The following is a 6,195-nucleotide window of genomic DNA, read 5'->3' as shown; positions in this document are numbered from 1 at the left end:
CTCGTAAACATGGAGATAAAGGCAAAATAGATCACAATAAAATGAAAATTTTAGAGTTTATGTATGGAAAAAATTAAAAACAAAAACAAATGTTAGTAAAGAAAATTTATTCACACACCAAAAATGAACACAAAAGTTTTGTTGTCCAAGTATAGGAAATTCCACTTGTTCAACCCTAATGGTTTTGAATTTGATAAGAAAGAGATTACTGATCCTAACATGTTTTAAATATGGATATGCATGCCTGAAACATATTGAATATGCAAATGCCCTATGGATCCAAACTTTTTAAAGTGCACAACAAATTCGCAATAAATTCTCAAGTGAACGTGCGGTGGAATATTAACCCGAGCCAAACAAGCCATTATTTTACCCATTTACAAAAAGCTGACCTAACAATCGCACTCGATTTGTAAAGTAATTTATCGGTCAATTATGTGTAACGGGCTATGTTTTGTAAGAAATGACTAATGAACTAGGAGTTAACCGTCAGTTAAAAATCCCACGCCTCTCTCTTTTCCTTATCATTGCAAGACCAAATGTATAAAAACTAAAAGAGTTTGCAGTCCCTAAAAGTTACTGAGACTTTTCGGAATTATCCCTCTCTACAATTGTGCATTTCCATTCCATTTTAGATGTACACTTATTTTTTCAATCAAAACTTTGAGTTTTCACTCACCCATTCTCTCGTAAACATGGAGATAAAGGTAAAATAGATCACAACAAAATGAAAATTTTAGAGTTTATGTATGGAAAAAATTAAAAACAACAACAACTGTTAGTAAAGAAAAATTATTCACACACCACAAATGAACACAAAAGTTTTGTTGTCCATGTTTGGGAAATTCAAGGAGTTCAACGCTAAAGGCTTGGAATTTGATAAGAAAGAGATTTATAACTAATCCTAACATGTTTTAAATATGGATATGCCTGCTTGAAACATGTTAAAGATGCAAATTCCCTATGGATGCAAACCTTTTTAACCGAAACACAAACACTCATTAAATTCTCATGTGAACGTGCGGTGGGATATTTACCCGAGTCAAACAAGCAAATATTTTGCCCTCTTACAAAAAGCTGAGCTAACAATTGCAGACGATTTGTAAAGTGATGTATCAGTCAATCGTGCGTAACGGGCTATAATTTTTTAAGAAAGGACCTATGGACTGGGAGTCAACATTCAGTTAAAAACCTCACTCCCCTTTTTCCCTATCATTGCATTACCTAATGTATAAAAACTAAAAAAGTTTGCAGTCCCTAAAAGTTACAGAGACTTTTTGGAATTATCTCTCTCTACATTTGTGCCTTTCCATTCCATTCTAGTTGTAAACATTTTTTTTAAATCAAATCTTTGAGTTTTCCCTCTCCAATTATTTCGTAAACAAGGACATAAAGGCAAAATAAATTACAAAAAAATGAAAATTTTAGAGTTTATGTTTGGAAAAAATTAAAAACAATTATAATTGTAAGTAAAGAAAATTTATTCACACTCCACAAACAAACACAAAAGTTTTGTTGTCCAAGTTTGGGAAATTCTATTAGTTCAACCCTAATGGCTTGGAATTTGATAAGAAAGAGATTTCTAATTGATATGGATATGCATGCTTGAAGCATGTTAAAGAAGCCAAAGCCCTATGGATCCAAACCTTTTAAAGCGAACAACAAATGCTCACTAATGTATAAAAACTAAAAGAGTTTGCAGTCCCTAAAAGTTACAGAGACTTTTTGGAAATATCTCTCTCTACATTTGTGCATTTCCATTCCATTTTAGATATACACTTATTTCTTAAATCAAAACTTTGAGTTTTCACTCTCCCATTCTCTCGTAAACTATGAGATAAAGGCAAAATAGATCACAACAAAATGAAAATTTAAGAGATTATGTATGGAAAAAATTAAAAATAATAAAAAATATAAGTAAAGAAAATTTATTCACACACCACAAACGAACACAAAAGTTTTGTTGTCCAAGTTTGGGAAATTGCACTAGTTCAACCCTCATGTCTTGGAATTTGATAAGAAAGAGATTTCTAACTGATCCTAATATGTTTTAAATATGGATATGCGTGCTTGAAATAAGTTAAAGATGCAAATGTCCTATGGATCCAAACCTTTTAAAGTGAAAAGAAATGATCATTAAATTCTCAAGTGAATGTGCGGTGGGATATTTACCCAAGTCAAACAAGCCATTATTTTACCCATTTACAAAAAGTTGTCCTTACAATTGCAAATGATTTGTAAAGTGATTTATCGGTCAATCATGCGTAACGGGCTATGTTTTTTTAAGAAATGACTTATGAATTGGGAGTCAACACTCAATTAAAAATCCCTAGCCCTCCCCCTTTTCCCGATCTTTACTAAAACTAATGTATAAAAACTAAAAGAGTTTGCAGTCCCTAAAAGTTTCATAGACTTTTTGGAATTATCTCTCTCTACATTTATGCCTTTTCATTCCTTTTTAGATGTACACTTATTTTTTAAATCAAAACTTTGAGCTTTCACTCTCCGATTCTCTCTTAAACAAGGAGATAAAGGAAAAATTGATAACAATAAAAAGAAAATTTTAGAGTTTATGTATGTTAAAAATAAAAAAATAAAAAATGTAAGTAAAGAAAATTTATTCACACACCACAAAGAACACAAAATTTTTGTTGTCCAAGTTTGCGAAATTCAACTAGTTCAACCCTAATGGTTTGGAATTTAGTAGGAAAGAGATTTCTAAGTGATCCTAAGTTGTTTTAAATATGGATATGTGATAGATGCCATATTCTGACATGAGAACTAGGTTAATTATAATAGAATAACCTTTATAATTGTGTTATAGGTAATTATTTATCGATTTTCAAATGAAATGAGCATTTATTGAATTTGGCATTAATCACTATCGATATTGCATATTTTCTCTCCTGAATTATATTTTATTGTTTTTAAGGCTTATTTCTTCCTGAAATGCTTTTTATAGATTCAATTATGGAATTTCAGGAGAATTTTGGTGGGGAAGGAGATATTTACCAAAATGTCCTTAGTGAAATGGAGGTGATTTTTAGGGCAAATTGTTTTAAAACAAATAAGATGGTATTAAAGGAAAAGAGGAACGTCGAAGGAGGTGGGGGAACGTCAAGAGAAAACAGAGAGCATCGACCAAAATAGAGCATGACCGTCGACCGAAACAACGGAAGACCCGAGAGGAGTTTCGCACCATCATTCGTCGCGCCACCATCGTCCACCGCCGTCCACCGCCATCCAGCAACCGAGAACAAACCCGAGGAGAGCTTGAGAGAATCTCCATCGAGGTGAGTTTGATAGTGCTAGTTTCCACTCACCAGGCCGAGAAGTGATCCGAGAGGGCTTCTCCGGTGCCAATTCTGCTTTCTGACCATCCTCCGGCATCGATTATGTATTTCTGACCATTCCCGGCGTTATTCCGACTCCGACCAAGACTCGAGAGAGCCGGTTAGAGAACTTCATCTCTGTTTCATTCGATGTCGGACATCACCTCCGTCCGTCGGCTTCTGTCCATCATCGCCGGTGTCGTCTCTACCTCCGGCCACTCACTCTTGCTACCCGAAGCCAACAATTTCGGGAAATTGCACCACCCATGAGAACGAGTTGCTGCCCGAGTGAGAGGAAGGAGAAGGGGAGTAATTCATCATTTTTGAATTTCATTTTTTATATAGTTTGAACTTAGGTTTTGAATGTTTACTGAATTTGATTTGATAATTAATGTTTATTGAATATTTGTTTTTCGGATATTTGATTAAATTAGCTAGTTAGGGTAGGAATATAATTTAGGTTGGATTTTGGTATTTTAATCCGATTTCTGTCTTTCACTCTATGTGCCTGAGAGAGTCTAGACGCAAGGATTGAGAAATCGGATCCATGGTTACGTGGTGCTCGAGAGAGGCACGAATCACCGTAAAATCCAGAGTTGACGTTTCCTGTTGTGCAAGTAGTTAACCAGATGATTGCTTGATAATTTAGGATATAATTAGTGTTTAGTTCATATTAATTCATCATATTTGGTTAGGCTAGCTGACTGAAGAATACACAAAATTCAGCCCTCCCTGTGGATATGACCCTCGCTTCCCGCTAAATTACATGAATGATTCATACGCTTACGAGGTATTAAAGCCGATGTAACTAAATTCTACATCATGTTTTTAGCGCCGTTGCCAGGGAGGCACGTATTAAGTGTATTTCTTTTTTCTCCATGGTCTTAGGTTTGATTTATTTTTATTTTATTTTATTTTATTTTATATTTTTGGTTGCTTTCATAATTTTAGCTTGGTGATTTTGTATGGAATTATTTTTATTTCTTCTAGTTAGTTCATATTTTTAGTAGTGAGTTTGTTAGCTTAATTTGATAGTTCATTTTGTTTCTTTTTGTGTTTTTATGCACGGGCACCACTGCCTAGGTGGACCATTAGCTCCCTTTGTTGAAGAGGTAGAACATATTTGTAGGAAAACACCCAAAGTCAAGTTAGGAGCTACCATGGCAAATCAGGGTGAACCATTACAGTTACCTGTAGCAGGTGACCGTAGAGCCCTGAGGGATTATTCTATCCCATCCCACTTCACATAACCTTCTTGCATTATATTGCCACCCACTACTGCCGCCAGTTAGGAGTTGAAACCGGGTGTGATCCAACTCCTCCCTACATTCTATGGGTTGGAGAAGGAGGACCCATATTACCACATCAAGGAATTCTTAGATATTTGTGCAACTTTCAAATTCCAGAATTTCTCAGATGACTCTATCCGGTTAAGACTTTTTCCATTTTCACTTAAGGATGAGGCCAAGTCTTGGCTTAATTCCTTAGAGGTGGGTAGCATTAGTTCATGGGACACATTAGTCACAATTTTTTTGTCCAAGTACTTTCCCATTCAGAGAACTACAACCCTCAGGAGAGAAATCTCCAACTTTATGCAGCAGGAGGGTGAACACTTTTATGAGGCTTGGGAGAAATGGAAGGACTTGATCCGTAGGTGTCCACATCATGGGTTTGAGAAATGGCATTTAGTGCAATACTTTTATCAAAATCTTACACCCCAAGTTAGATCCATGGTAGATGCAACGAGTGGTGGGAGTTTGATGGATAAGAGTGCTAGTGAGGCGTGGGATTTTTTTGAAACGTTGAGTGATCAATCTCAGCAATGGGGTTCGTCATTTAATGTTGATAGGAGATCCCACAAAGCCAAAAGAGGGGGTCTCTACGAACACCTATCCTCATGGCCAAGATTGAGGGGTTGACTAGAAAAATTGATGCCCTTATGGTGTCGGAGAGTTCGCCTACTCCTAACCCATCTATTGTCTGTGCCATATGCTCTGGTTCATCTCATCCCACACAAATGTGTCCATCTAGTTCATCCTACCCAGAGCTCATTGAGGACTTGAATGCAGTCCAGAATTTTCATAGACCAAACCGCAACGATCCTTTTTCAGAAACATATAATCCGGGTTGGGCTAGGCACCCAAATTTCTCATGGTCCAAGGGCCCACAGGTTGGGGGTCATCCAGGGTTTACTCAACCCCAACCTCCGCGCCCACACTTCACTCAACAGCCATTGATTCCACAAAAACCTTCCCTTGAGGATACACTTCAATTATTCATGCAGAATACACAGTCCTCCATTGCTAAACTTGAAATGCAAGTGAGTCAGTTGGCCAGCCACATGAGTGAACAAACACAAAATAGACTCCCGAGTCAAACCATTCCTAACCCCAAAAGCACACATGAGAGTGGGTTGAGTTCCAAACCCCACCATAAGCAAGCCAAACCCATAACCACCCTTAGGAGTGGTCGTGAGTTGAACAATGGGGTAGGGACCACTAAGTCTAAGGAGTCAAAGGATGACAACGGGGACACATCATTGGGTGAAGAACCTCCAAGTTCTTCACCAACAGCCAAGCAGATACCTAACCAAGTCCCACTAGCTCCTTATCCCCAGAGGTTATCGGGGCCACCTAGGAAAGGAGATAGCATGCATGAAATGTTGGAACTGTTTAGAAAGGTTCACATTAACATTCCACTTCTCGATGCTATTAGGCAAGTCCCTGCCTATGCCCAATTTTTGAAAGACCTTTGTACACAGAAGAGAAAACAACATGTTAACAAAAAGGTCTTTCTTATTGAGAATGTAAGCTCAATTCTAAAGCACAAAGTTAAAGATCCTAGATGTCCCACAATTTCATGT

General features: G+C 36.9%; 1 non-coding gene across 1 annotated transcript; it reads right to left on the bottom strand.

Annotated features, from left to right (window-relative positions):
* Positions 1 to 4,897: 4,897 nt before the first annotated feature.
* On the bottom strand, positions 4,898 to 5,004 carry LOC137965124 (small nucleolar RNA R71). Its single transcript, XR_011116011.1, has one exon. It is a non-coding gene; the product is annotated as a small nucleolar RNA R71 (small nucleolar RNA).
* Between the last annotated feature and the right edge of the window lie 1,191 nt (positions 5,005 to 6,195).

The sequence above is a fragment of the Aristolochia californica genome, unplaced genomic scaffold, assembly GCF_029961685.1.
Source record: "Aristolochia californica isolate CCGP_79_NKW_82.1479 unplaced genomic scaffold, dmAriCali1.0.hap1 SCAF_1, whole genome shotgun sequence".
Taxonomy (NCBI): Eukaryota; Viridiplantae; Streptophyta; class Magnoliopsida; order Piperales; family Aristolochiaceae; genus Aristolochia; species Aristolochia californica.
The sequence above is the reverse complement of the archived record's forward strand: the minus strand, read 5'-3'. Positions and strand labels throughout refer to the sequence as shown.